Raw genomic sequence first — 14187 nt, 5'->3', positions numbered from 1 at the left:
TGGACATGAGTCTCAGTGAACTCTGGGAGTTTGTGATGGACAGGGAGGCCTGGTGTGCTGCGATTCATGGGGTCGCAAAGAGTTGGACACGACTGAGCGACTGATCTGGTCTGAACAGCAAACTTGATGGGCTACCCTGGTAGCTCTGTTGGTAAAGAATCCACTGACAATGCAGGAGACCCTGGTTTAATTCCTGGGTCCCAAAGATCCACTGGAGAAGGGATAGGCTACCCACTTCAGTATTCTTGGACTTCCATGGTGGTTCAGCTGGTGAAAAACCTGCCTGCAATGTGGGAGACCTGGGTTTGATCCCTAGGTTGGAAAGAACCTCTGGAGAAGGGAAAGGCTACCCACTCCAGTATTCAGATCTGAAGAATTCCATGAAATGTATAGTTCATGGTGTCACAAAGAGTTGGAAAAATATGAGTTGGACACAACTGACCTTTCACTTTTGCTTTCATTAGCAAATTTATTGGTGGAATATTTAATGTCTTTCCCTGACATGAGGAATAAAGCAAGTGTGACTGCTCTGACTATTTCTAATCAAGTTAGTTTATGACTAAGGAATAAGATACAAAAAAGAAACCAAAACAGATAGGTTGGATATAAATAAGTAAATCTCTATCTGCAGTTTATTTTTTACTTTCTATGTAGAAAATGCTATGAAATCCACAAATATGTAAAGAGACTTAAAAAGTGAGCTTATCCAGGTTGCAAGATATAAGGTTAATCTATAAAACCATATTACTGTTTTATATGAAAAATGAAAAGCTGACATTTAAAAATATTATTTATAGGAACATCATCAAGATACAATATTTATGGATAAATGTGACACAAGGTGTGCCTACTAATGTACTGGGAACTACTAAACAATGCTGAGAGAAACTGAAGAATAATTAAATAAGTTGCTGTTCAGTTGTTCAGTCCTGTCCAACTCTTTGCGATCCCATGGACTGTAGCATGCCAGGCTTCCCTGTCCTTCACCATCTCTCACGGCTTGCTCAAACTCATGTCAATTGCCATCCAACCACCTCATTCTCTGTGGTCCCCTTCTCCTCCTGCCTTTAATCTTTCCCAGCATCAGGGTCTTTTCCAATGAGTTGGCTCTTCACATCAGGGGGCCAAAGTTTTGGGAGCTTCAGCTTCAGCATCAGTCCTTCCAAGTATATTCAGGGTTGATTTCCTTTAGGATGGATTGGTTAGATCTCCTTGCAGTCCAAAGGACTCTCAAGAGTCTATTCCACCACCACAGTTCAAAACCATCAAATTTTTAGCTCTCAGCCCTCTTTATGGTTCAGCTCTCACATATAACTACAGGTAAAACCATAGCTTTGACCATATGGACCTCTGTTGGCAAAGTGATGTCTCTGCTTTTTAATACACTGTTTAGGTTTGTCAGAGCTTTTCTTCCAAGGAGCAAACATCTTTTAATTCCATGGCTGCAGTTGCCATCTGCAGTGATTTTGGAGCCCAAGAAAATAAAGTCTATCATTGTTTCCCCATCTATTTGCCATGAAGTGATGGGAGCAGATGCCATGATCTTAGTTTTGTAAAAGTTGAGTTTTAAGCCATCTTTATCACTTTACTCTTTCACCTTCATTAAGAGGCTCTTTAGTTCCTCTTCACTTTCTGCCTTAAGGGTGGTGTCATCTGCATATATGAGGTTATTGATATTGCTCCAGGCAAACTTGATTCCAGCTTCTGCTTCATCCAGCCTGGCATTTCTCTAAATTAAATCCCTTGCAATTATACAGTGGAAGTGACAAATAGATTCAAGGGATTAGATACTCCAATAGACAGAGTATGTGAAAAACTGTGGACAAAGGTTGATAACATTGTACAGGAGGCGGTGATTAAAACCAACCCCAAGAAAAAGAAATGCAAATAGACAAAATGGTTGTCTGATAAGGTTTTATAAATAGCTAAGATAAAAGGAGAAGTGAAACACAAAGGAGAAAAGGAAAGATATATCCATCTGAATGCAGAGTTCCAAAGAACTGTAAGGAGAGAGAAAACCTTCCTAAGTGAACAATGCAAAGAAATATAGGAAAACAATAGTATGGGAAAGACTAGAGATCTCTGAGAAAATCAGAGATACCAAGGGAATATATCATGCAAAGATGGGCACAATGAAGGACAGAAATGGTATGGATGTAAAAGAAGCAGAAGATATTAAGAAGAGGTGGCAAGAATACAGCTATACATAAAGATCTTAATGAAGGAGATGGAAGAAGATGGTGGAGGAGTAAGATGGGGAGATCACTAGGCTCCTCACAAATACATCAAAAACTAATCAAGATATCAAACAACTCCTACAAAGGATCTTCTAGGTGAAAGCAGAAGACCCCAGGCCTCCAGGGGGACAAGCTAAGCTCCCTGAAATTAGGTAGGAGAGAGGACGGAGACATAAAAAGGGAAAAGATGGAGACCTTCTGGGCAGGAGCTTGTGCCCCAAGGGAGGGAGGAAGCCCTAAACAGGAGTTCCCCTGCACAAGGAAACTCCCTCACAGGTGGGTCTCAGGGGGAGCTGAGATATCGCAGAAAACTAGGCAAAGCAGGGACTTGGAGGGCAGTAAACAGCGAAAGATGCTCTTCTCAGCCAGTTAACAGCTCATGGACTGTGGCCTCAAGCAGAAGGTGGGATCGGGGATGACAGCGGTGCAGCTAAAACAAAAACAAAAACAAAAACCAGCCAGCACACCCAACTCCTGCCGCACAGAAGACTTGACCCGGTAGCTGAGTGTGATGCAGCAAACACAGCCATTGCAGAGTGGGCCCAGGGTGCCAACAGAGGTAAAGCATGCAGACTTGGGCAGAGCACACAACCCTCCCAGCACAGCCGAAAGAAGAACACAGAACCCCCGTGACAAAGAGGGTAGGCGGTGAGATGAATCAAGTGCACATAAACCGCCTGACGCAGAGGGCGGGCATGGGGAGCCAAACAAGTCCACGCTAGCCCCGTGTGGCAGAGGCCAACCCGCGAGCTGAAACAAGTGCACACAAGCCCCATGAAGCAAAGGGCAGGCCCGGGGAGCCAAAACAGCTGCACACAAGCTCCGCGACGCAGAGGGTGAGCTTGGGGCAGAGGGAAGCCCACACAAGTGCCCGTGAAGCAGAAGGATCCACACAGCACCTGCCTAGCAAGCTTGGGCCAGCTGCGCAGGGCGGGACAGGGGAACAGAAGCAGCAGCAATGACCCCAGGGACAGGCAGGGGCTGGCGGCACTGCCGTTATGCTGAGAGCGGCAATCGGAAGCAGCTGTGGAAATAGATGCGCCTAACACCCCCTGGTGGGCTGCAGTCCATGGGGTCTCTAAGAGTCGGACCGACCGAGCGACTTCACTTTCACTTTTCACTTTCACGCATTGGAGAAGGAAATGGCAACCCACTCCAGTGTTCTTGCCTGGAGAATCCCGGGGACGGGGGAGCCTGGTGGGCTGCGGTCTATGGGATCACACAGAGTCGGACACGACTGAAGCGACTTAGCAGCAGCAACAGCAGCAACACGGCCAAAGCTTGAAGGACTGACCAAAGACATACAGAACCCATAAGTTCAGTTCAGTTCAGTTCAGTCACTCAGTCATGTCCGACTCTTTGCGACCCCATGAATCACAGCAAGCCAGGCCTCCCTGTCCATCACCAACTCCTGGAGTTCACTCAAACTCATGTCCATCGAGTTGATGATGCCATCCAACCATCTCATCCTCTGTCGTCCCCTTCTCCTCCTGCCCCCGATCCCTCCCAGCATCAGGGTCTTTTCTAATGAGTCAACTCTTTGCATGAGGTGGCCAAAGTATTGGAGTTTCAGCTTTAGCATCATTCCTTCCAATGAATGCCCAGGACTGATCTCCTTTAGAATGGACTGGTTGGATCTCCTTGCAGTCCAAGGGACTCTGAAGAGTCTTCCCCAACACCACAGTTCAAAAGCATCAATTTTTTAGCGCTCAGCTTTCTTCACAGTCCAACTCTCACATCCATACATGACCACAGGAAAAACCATAGCCTTGACTAGACGGACCTTTGTTGGCAAAGTAATGTCTCTGCTTTTGAACATGCTATCTAGGTTGGTCATACCTTTCCTTCCAAGGAGTAAGCGTCTTTTAATTTCATGGCTGCAGTCACCATCTGCAGTGATTTTGGAGCCCAGAAAAATAAAGTCTGAAACTGTTTCCACTGTTTCCCCATCTATTTCCCATGAAGTGATGGGACCAGATGCCATGATCTTCGTTTTCTGAATGTTGAGCTTTAAGACAACTTTTTCACTCTCCTCTTTCACTTTCATCAAGAGGCTTTTTATTTCCTCTTCACACTCTGCCATAAGGGTGGTGTCATCTGCATATCTGAGGTGATTGATATTTCTCCCGGCAATCTTGATTCCAGCTTGTGCTTCTTTCAGCCCAGCGTTTCTCATGATGTACTCTGCATAGAAGTTAAATAAGCAGGGTGACAATGTACAGCCTTGACGTACTCCTTTCCCTATTTGGAACCAGTCTGTTGTTCCATGTCTAGTTCTAACTGTTGCTTCCTGACCTGCATATAGGTTTCTCAAGAGGCAGGTCAGGTGGTCTGGTATTCCCATCTCTTTCAGAATTGTCCACAGTTTATTGTGATCCACACAGTCAAAGGCCTGGCATAGTCAATAAAGCATAAATAGATGTTTTTCTGGAACTCTCTTGCTTTTTTGATGATCGAGAAGATGTTGGCAATTTGATCTCCTGTTCCTCTGCCTTTACACACCCCAAAATATACTACTGGGCACTGCACTGCCCTGCAAAGAGACGAGATTCAGCTTCACCAACCAGAGCACAGGCACTCGCTCCCCCAACCAGGAAAATATCACAGGACACTAACCCAACCCTGTCCACAGAGGCAGACTCCACAACTGAGAATTATGACCTCAAGAACCATCTTTTAATTTTTTTCTTTTTCTTTTTTTTTCTTATAAAACACACTGTTTACCCCCTCGATATAGCTCCATCTTCAAAATAGCCTTCTGTGATGTTGTGGAGTTTTCCTCATTGTTTTCCTTGTTTAATAAAAAAAAAGAAGAAGAATTCATTTTAAGATTTTTGGTTGTTTGTTTTTTTCTTATAAATCATACGGTTTATCCCCCCTACATGTATCCACCTTCATGTTAGCCTTCTGTGGTGCTGGGGAATTTTCCTTTCTGTGTTTCTTGTCAAAAGAAAAAAATTTATTTTAAGAATTTTTTTCACTTTTTATTTTATTCACTTTTTTTCTTGATGATTTTTTTCAATTTTATTTTTATATATTAAACTACTTTTCCTATAGTTCTTTACCAGCTTTAGCTATTCTTGAATATATAAAAATCTTTTCTACATACATAGAAAGTGTATTCATTTTTACTTTGTTAGTTTTCTTCTCTCTCTCTTTTAATCTTCTTCTCCACCCCCTCCTTTTCTCTTTCCCTTCCCTTCTCCACTTTTTTCTCTTTTTTTTTCCTCCCTTTTTTTTGCCTTCACTCTTTCTTCTTTCACCAGGTAAGTTAAATTGCTGAACTCTCTTTGCTATATTCCCCAGCTGGCCCTCTGCTCATGCTCAGATTTCTAGGTTGAGCATTAGCTAACTCTGCTTTCAACTGGTTGATATCACCTCTGGTTTCCCTTGCTCCCCAAGTCAAGCTCCTGTACTCTTTTATTTAGAACACTTTGGTTCTAACTGTATGTGTAGAAGTGTGTGTACATATGTCCCAGAATATGTAGCTACCTTCTGGGTCTCCTCCCACTAGAACACAGGCACAAGTCACCCGTAACAAGAAATAAACACAAACCACCCAACAAACATTACCCTCCAAGGGAAAAAATCAAAAGGAAGAAGTAATACAACCCTAAAGCCTTGGAAAAGGAGACCTCAAGTGGAGCAAGATAGGAATAAAATAATAATAATAATGAAAAGACACATAAATACAGCACAAATGAAAGAGAAAGGTAGAAACTCATCAGACCAAATAAACAAATAAGAAATAACTAGTCTCCCTGAAAGAGAATTCAGCATATTGATAGTAACAATGCTCCAAAGACTTGAAAATAGAATGGAGAAAAGGCAACAAGCATTCAACACAGTTAATACAATCACCAATGATATAGAAGAAATAAAGAATAAGCAAACAGAGATGAATAACACAATTAATGAAATTAAAAATAGTCTAGAAGGCATTTACAGCAGAATAATGGAGGCAGAAGAATGGATAAGTCAGCTGGAAGAGAGAATGGTGGAAATAACTGCTGAAGAGCAAAATAACGGGAAAAGAATGAAAAGAATTGAGGACAGCCTCAGAGACCTTTGGGACAATATTAAATGCCCAAAATTCGAGTTATAGGGGCCACAGAAGAAGAAGAAAAAAAGAAAGGCACTGAGAAATTTTTTGAAGAAATTATAGTTGAAAACTTCCCCAACATGGGAAAGGAAATAGGTTCGAAGAAGAGCAGAGTCCCTTACAGGCTAAACTCAAGAAGAAACACATCAAGACACAAATTAATCAAGCAAACAGAGATTAAGAACAAAGACAGAATATTAAAAGCAGCAAGGGAGAAGCAACAAGTAACATACAAGGGGAAAAAAAGCATACAATTAACGGTGGATCTTTCAGCAGAAACTCTACAGGCCAGAAGGGAATGGCAGGGTATTTTAAAGTTCTAAAAGAGGAAAACCTACAACCAAGATTACTATACCTGGCAAAGATCTAATTAAAAACTGATGGAGAAATCAAAAGCTTTACAGACAAGCAGAAGTTAAGAGAATTTAGCACCACCATACCAGCCTTGCAACAAGTACTAAAGGGACTTACATATCCAGTAAATGGCAAGAGAAAGGAAAGACATACAAAAACAAACCCAAAACAACCAAGAAAATGCCAAAAGGAACATATGTATCAATACTTACCTTAAATATAAATGGATTAAATGAACCAACCAAAAGATATAGACTGTTGAATGGGTACATAAACAAGACCCATATATATGGTGCCTATAGGAGACCCACTTCAGACCTAGAGACACAAACAGACTGAAAGTAAAAGGATGGGAAAAGATATTCCATGAGAAAGGAAACCAAAAGAAAGCTGGAGTGGCAATCCTTATTTCATACAAAATGGACTTTAAAATAAAGAATATTAGACAAAGAAGGACACTATATAATGATCAAGGGATCAATCCAAGAAGAAGACATAACAACCGTAAATGTCTGTGCACCCAACACAGGAGCACCTCAATACATAAGGCAAACACTAAAGGCATAAGAGGAGAAATTGATAGCAACACAATAATAGCAGGAGACTTTAACACCCCACTTTCACCAATGGACAGATCATCAAAATAGGGAATCAATAAGGAAACAAAAGTCTTAAATGAAACATTAGACCAAATGGACCTAATTGATATCTTCAGGACTTTCCATCCAAATGCAGAAGAATACATTTTCTTCTCAAGTGCACACAGAACATTCTCCAGGATAAATCACATCTTGGTCCACAAATCAAGCCTCAGTAAATTTTAAAAAACTGAAATTGTATCATGTATCTTCTCTGACCACAACTCTATGAGACTGGATATCAACTACAGGGGAAAATAAAATAGCAAAAAACACAAACTCATGGAGATTAAACAATACATTACAAAATAATAAAGAGGTAACTGAAGAAATAAGAAAGGAAATCAAGAGATTCTTAGAAACAAATGACAATCAAAATACAACAACACAAAACCTATGGGATTCAGCAAAAGCAGTTCTAAGAGGGAAGTTTATAGCAATAGAGGCATACCTCAAGAAACAAGAAATGCATCAAATAGACAGTCTAACTCTACATATAAAGCATCTATTAAAAAGAACAAAGAACCCCCAAAGTCAGCAGAAGGAAGGAGATCATAAAAATCAGAGCATAAATAACTTAAAAAGAAATGAAGGAAACAACAGCAAAGCTTAATAAAACTAAAAACAGGTTCTGTGATAAACAAAATTGACACTAGACTCATTAGGAAAAAAGGGGAGAAAAATCAAATCAACAAAGTGAAATGAGAAAGGAGAGGTTACAACAGACAGCACAGAAAAAACAAAGGATCATAAGAGAATATTATGAGCTGCTACTGCTAAGTCACTACAGTCGTGTCCGACTCTGTGTGACCCCATAGAGGGAAGTCCACCAGGCTCCCCTGTCCCTGGGATTCTCCAGGCAAGAACGCTGGAGTGGGTTGCCATTTCCTTCTCCAATGCATGAAAGTGAAAAGTGAAAGGGAAGTCACTCAGCCGTATCTGACTCTTAGCGACCCCATGGACTGCAGCCTACCAGGCTCCTCCATCCATGGGATTTCCCAGGCAAGAGTACTGGAGTGGGGTGCCATTGCCTTCTCCGGTATTATGAGCAACTATATGTTAATAAAATGGACAACCTAGAGGAAATTGACAGATACTTAGAAAAGATCAGCTTCCCAAGATTGCACCAGGAAGAAATAGAAATTATGAACAATGCAATTACAAACACTGAAATCAAAACAGTGATCAAAAATTTGTCAAAAAACAAAAGCCCAGGGCCAGATGCCTTCACAGGGGAATTCTATCAAACACTTAGAGAAGAGCTAATGCCTATTTTTCTGAAACTCTTCCAAAAAAATTGCAAAAGAAGGAACACTTCCAAACTCATTGTATGAGGCCCAATCACCCTCATACCAAAACCAGGCAAAGACAACACGAAAAAAAAGAAAATCACAGGCCAATATCACTGATGAACATAGATGCAAAAATCTTTCAATAAAATTCTAGCAAACAGAATACAACAACACATTAAAAAGCTCATACACCAAGATCAAGCCCGATTTATTTCTGGGATGTGAGGATTCTTCAATATATGTGAACAAATCAATAATATACACCATATCAACAAATTGAATGATAAAAACCATATGATCATCTCAATAGATGCAGAAAAGCCTTTGACAAAATTCAGCATCCACTTATGATAAAATTACCTCAAAAAAGGGGCATAGAAGGAACCTACCTCAACATTGTAAAGGCCATATATGAAAAGCTTACAGCAAACATCATTCTCAATGGTGAAAAACTAAAAGCATTCCCTCTAAGATCAGGAGCAAGACAAGTGTGTCCACTCTTACCACTATTATTCAATACAGTTTTGGAAGCCCTAGCTACAGCAATCAGAGAAGAAAAAGAAATAAAAGGAATCCAGATCGAAAATGAGGAAATAAGACTCTCACTGCAGATGACATGATACTATAGATAGAAAACCCAAAAGAAACTACCAGAAAATTATTAGAGCTAATCAGTGAATTCAGCAAAGTCCCAGTATACAAGGTCAGTACACAGAAATCACTTGCACTCCTATATACTAACGATGAAAACTCAGAGAAATTAAAGAATCAATCCCATTCCCCATTGCAACAAAAAGAATTAAATATCTAGGAAGAAACCTATCTAAGGAGACAAAAAAAAAAAACTGTATATGGATAACTATAAGACACTGATGAAAGAAATCAAAGATGACATGAAAAGATGGAGAGATATTCCATGTTCCTTGGTGGGAAGAAACAATATTGTGAAAATAACTATTCTACCAGATACAATCTACAGATTCAATGTGATCCCTAATAAATTACCAGTGGCATTTTTCACAAAACTAGAACAAAAAAATTTCACAATTCATATGGAAATACAAAAGACCCTGAATAGCTAAAGCAGTTTGAGAAATAAGAATGGAGCTGGAGGAATCAACCTTCCTGACTTCAGACTATACTACAAAGGTACAGTCATCAGGACAGTATGGTACTGGCACAAAAAAAGAAATATAGACCAATGGAACAAGATAGAGAACCCAGAGATAAACCCACACACCTATGGGTACCTTATTTTTGACAAAGGAGGCAGGAATATACAATGGGGAAAAGACAGCCTCTTCAATAAATGGTGCTGGGAACACTGGAGAGCTACATGCAAAAGAATGAAATTAAATCGCTACATAACACCACACACAAAGATAAACTCAAAATGGATTAAAAACCTAAATGGAAGACCAGAAACTATTAAACTCTTAGAACAGAACACAGGCAGAACACTCAACAACATAAATCAAAGCAAAATCTTCTATGATCTGCCTCCTAGAGTAATGGAAATAAAAACAAAAATAAACCTAATTAAACTTAACACTTTTTGCAAAGCAAAGGAAACTACAAACAAGGTGAAAAGACAACCCTCAGAATGGGAGAAAATTATAGCAAAGGAAACAACCGACAAAGGATTAATTTCCAAACTCTACAAGCAGCTCATACAACTCAATACCAGAAAAGCAAACAACCCAATCAGAAAGCGGGAAAGGGACATGAAGAGACATTTCTCCAAAGAAGACATACAGACGGCTAACAAGCAAATGAAAAGATGCTCAACATCACTCATAATTAGAGAAATGCAAATCAAAACTACAATGAGATACCACCTCACACCAGTTGGAATGGCCATCATCAAAAAGTCTACAAGCAATAAATGCTGGAGAAGGTGTGGAGAAAGGGAACCCTCTTGCATTGCTAGAGGTAGAAATGTAAATGGATACAGCCACCATGGAAGAAGGTATGGAGATTCCTTAAAAACTAGAAATAAAACCACCATATGATCCAACAATCCCACTCCTAGGCATACACTCTGAGGAAAAAAAAAAATTGAAAAAGATATATGCATCACATTTTTTCATTGCAGCAGTATTTACAATAGCTAGAACATGGAAGCAACCTAGATGTCTGTCAGCAGATGAATGGATAAAGAAGCTGTGGTACATATATGCAATGGAATACACTACTCAGCCATAAAAAGTAACACATTTGAATCTGTTCTAATGAGGTAGACAAAACTAGAGCCTTTTATGCAGTGAAGTAACTCAGAAAGAGAAATAGAATATCATATACTGACACATATATAAGGTATCTGAAGAGATAGCACTGATTAATTCATTTTCAGGGCAGCAATGGAGAGGCAGACATAGAGAAGAGACCCATGGACATGGCGGGAAGAGAGGAGGGAAAGGGGGAGATATATGGAGAGAATAATGGAAATTTACAATCAGTTCAGTTCAGTCACTCAGTCGTGTCTGACTCTTTATGACCCCATGAATCGCAGCACACCAGGCCTCCCTGTCCATCACCAACTCCCGGAGTTCACTGAGACTTAACGTCCATTGAGTCAGTGATGCCATCCAGCCATCTCATCCTCTGTCATCCCCTTCTCCTCCTGTCCCCAATCCCTCTCAGCATCAGAGTCTTTTCCAATGAGTCAATTCTTCACATGAGCTGGCCAAAGTACTGGAGTTTCAGCTTTAGCATCATTCCTTCCAAAGAAATCCCAGGGCTGATCTCCTTCAGAATGGACTGGTTGGATCTCCTTGCAGTCCAAGGGACTCTCAAGAGTCTTCTCCAGCACCACAGTTCAAAAGCATCAATTCTTTGGCGCTCAGCCTTCTTCACAGTCCAACTCTCACATCCATACATGACCACAGGAAAAACCATAGCCTTGACTAGATGGACCTGTGTTGGCAAAGTAATGTCTCTGCTTTTGCACATACTATCTAGGTTGGTCATAACTTTCCTTCCAAGGAGTAAGCGTCTTTTAATTTCATGGCTGCAATCACCATCTGCAGTGATTCTGGAGCCCAGAAAAATAGTCTGACACTGTTTCCACTGTTTCCCCATCTATTTCCCATGAAATGGTGGGACCGGTTGCCATGATCTTCGTTTTCTGAATGTTGAGCTTTAAGCCAACTTTTTCACTCTCCTCTTTCACTTTCATCAAGAGACTTTTTAGTTCCTCTTCACTTTCTGCCATAAGGGTGGTGTCATCTGCATATCTGAGGTTATTGATATTTCTCCCGGCAATCTTGATTCCAGCTTGTGTTTCTTCCAGTCCAGCATGATGTACTCTGCATATAAGTTAAATAAGCAGGGTGACAATATACAGCCTTGACGTACTCCTTTTCCTATTTGGAACAAGTCTGTTGTTCCATGTCCAGTTCTAACTGTTGCTTCCTGACCTGAATACAGATTTCTCAAGAGGCAGATCAGGTGGTCTGGGATTCCTGTCTCTTTCAGAATTTTCCACAGTTTATTGTGATCCACACAGTCAAAGGCTTTGGCATAGTCAATAAAGCAGAAATAGATGTTTTTCTGGAACTCTCTTGCTTTTTCGATGATCCAGCAGATGTTGGTAATTTGATCTCTGGTTCCTCTGCCTTTTCTAAAACCAGCTTGAACATCAGGAAGTTCACGGTTCACATATTGCTGAGGCCTGGCTTGGAGAATTTTCAGCATTACTTTACTAGCATGTGAGATGAGTGCAATTGTGCGGTAGTTTGAGCCTTCTTTGGCATTGCCTTTCTTTGGGATTGGAATGAAAACTGACCTTTTCCAGTCCTGTGGCCACTGCTGAGTTTTCCAAATTTGCTGGCATATTGAGAACAGCACTTTCACAGCATCATCTTTCAGGATTTGAAATAGCTCAACTGGAATTCCATCATCTCCACTAGCTTTGTTCGTAGTGATGCTTTCTAAGGCCCACTTGACTTCACATTTCAGGATGTCTAGCTCTAGATGAGTGATCACACCATTGTGATTATCTGGGTCGTGAAGATCTTTTTTGTACAGTTCTTCTGTGTATTCTTGCCACCTCTTCTTACATCTTCTGCTTCTGTTAGGTACATACCATTTCTGTCCTTTATTGAGCCCATACTATATATAAAATAGATAGATAGATGGCGAAAGTGAATTTGCCGTGTGACCCAGGGAACTCATACACGGGCTCTATGACAAGCTGAATGGTGGGATGGGGAAGGAGATGGGATGGAGGCTGGGAGGGAGGGGACATGGGTGAACCTAGGGCTGATATTCATTGATGCATGGCAGAAAACCAAAAAATTCTCTATAGCATCTATCCTTCAATTAAAAAAAAAATACTGGAAAAGTGGAAAAAAAAATCTTAATGATAACCATGATGGTGTGATCACTCACCTAGAGTTAGACATCTTGGAATGTGGAAGTCATGTGGGCCTTAGGAAGCATCACTATGAACAAAGCTAGTGGAGGCGATGGAATTCCCACTGAGCTGTTTCAAATCCTAAAAGATGATGTTGTTAAAGTGCTGCACTCCATATGCCAGTAAATTCAGAAAACTCAGCATAGGCCCCCAGACTGGAAAAGGTCAGTTTTCATTCCAATTCAACAGAAGGCAGAGCCAAAGAATGTTCAAACTACTGCACAATTGCACTCATTGTGCATGCTAGCAAAGTAGTGCTCAAAATTCTCCAAGCTAGGTTTCAACAGTGTGTGAACTGGGAATTTCCAGATGTTCAAGTTGGCTTTAGAAAAGTCAGAAGAACCAGAGATCAAATTGCCACATGCATTGTATCATAGAAAAAGCAAGAGAATTCCAGGAAAACATCTATTTCTGCTTTGTTGACTATGCCAAAGCCTTTGATTTTGACAACAAACTATGTAAAGTTCTTAAAGAGGTGGGAACACCAGAACACCTTACCTGCCTCTGTCTTAGTTGGCTCTACATGGCATGGATCATAGTTTCATTGTGTTAGACAAGGCTGTGGTCCAAGTGATCAAATTGGTTAGTTTTCTGTGATTGTGGTTTTCACTCTGCCTTCTGATAGAGAAGAATAAGAGGCTTATGATGCTTCCTGATGGAAGAAACTGACTGAGGAGGAAACTGGGTCTTATTCTGTTGGGCAGGGCCATGCTCAGTAAATCTGTAATACAATTTTCTGTTGTTGGGTGGGCCTGTGTTCCCTCCCTGTTGTTTGACCTGACACCAAACTATGGTGGTGGTAATGAAGATAATGAGGACCTCTTTCAAAAGGTCCCATGCACACACTGCTGTACTCAGACTCCCCAATCAGGCTGCAGGCCATTGCCAAACCATGCCTCCTCCAGAGATTCCTGGACACTCACAGACAAGTCTGGGTCAGTTGCTTGTAGGGTCACTGCCCCTGGCTCCCGGGTCCTCATGCACACAAGGTATTCTTTGTGCCTTCCAAGAGTCTGTTTCCCCAGTCCTGTGTAAATTCTGGCAGCTCTATTAATGGCAATCTCCTCAAGAGGACTTATGCCACACCCAGGTCTACTGCATAAAGAGCCCCTGCCCCTGCAGAAGTTTACTGCTGACCTGTACCTCC

The sequence above is a fragment of the Bos mutus genome, chromosome 29 (genome assembly GCF_027580195.1).
Source record: "Bos mutus isolate GX-2022 chromosome 29, NWIPB_WYAK_1.1, whole genome shotgun sequence".
In the NCBI taxonomy this organism is placed as follows: Eukaryota; Metazoa; Chordata; class Mammalia; order Artiodactyla; family Bovidae; genus Bos; species Bos mutus.
The sequence above is the reverse complement of the archived record's forward strand: the minus strand, read 5'-3'. Positions refer to the sequence as shown.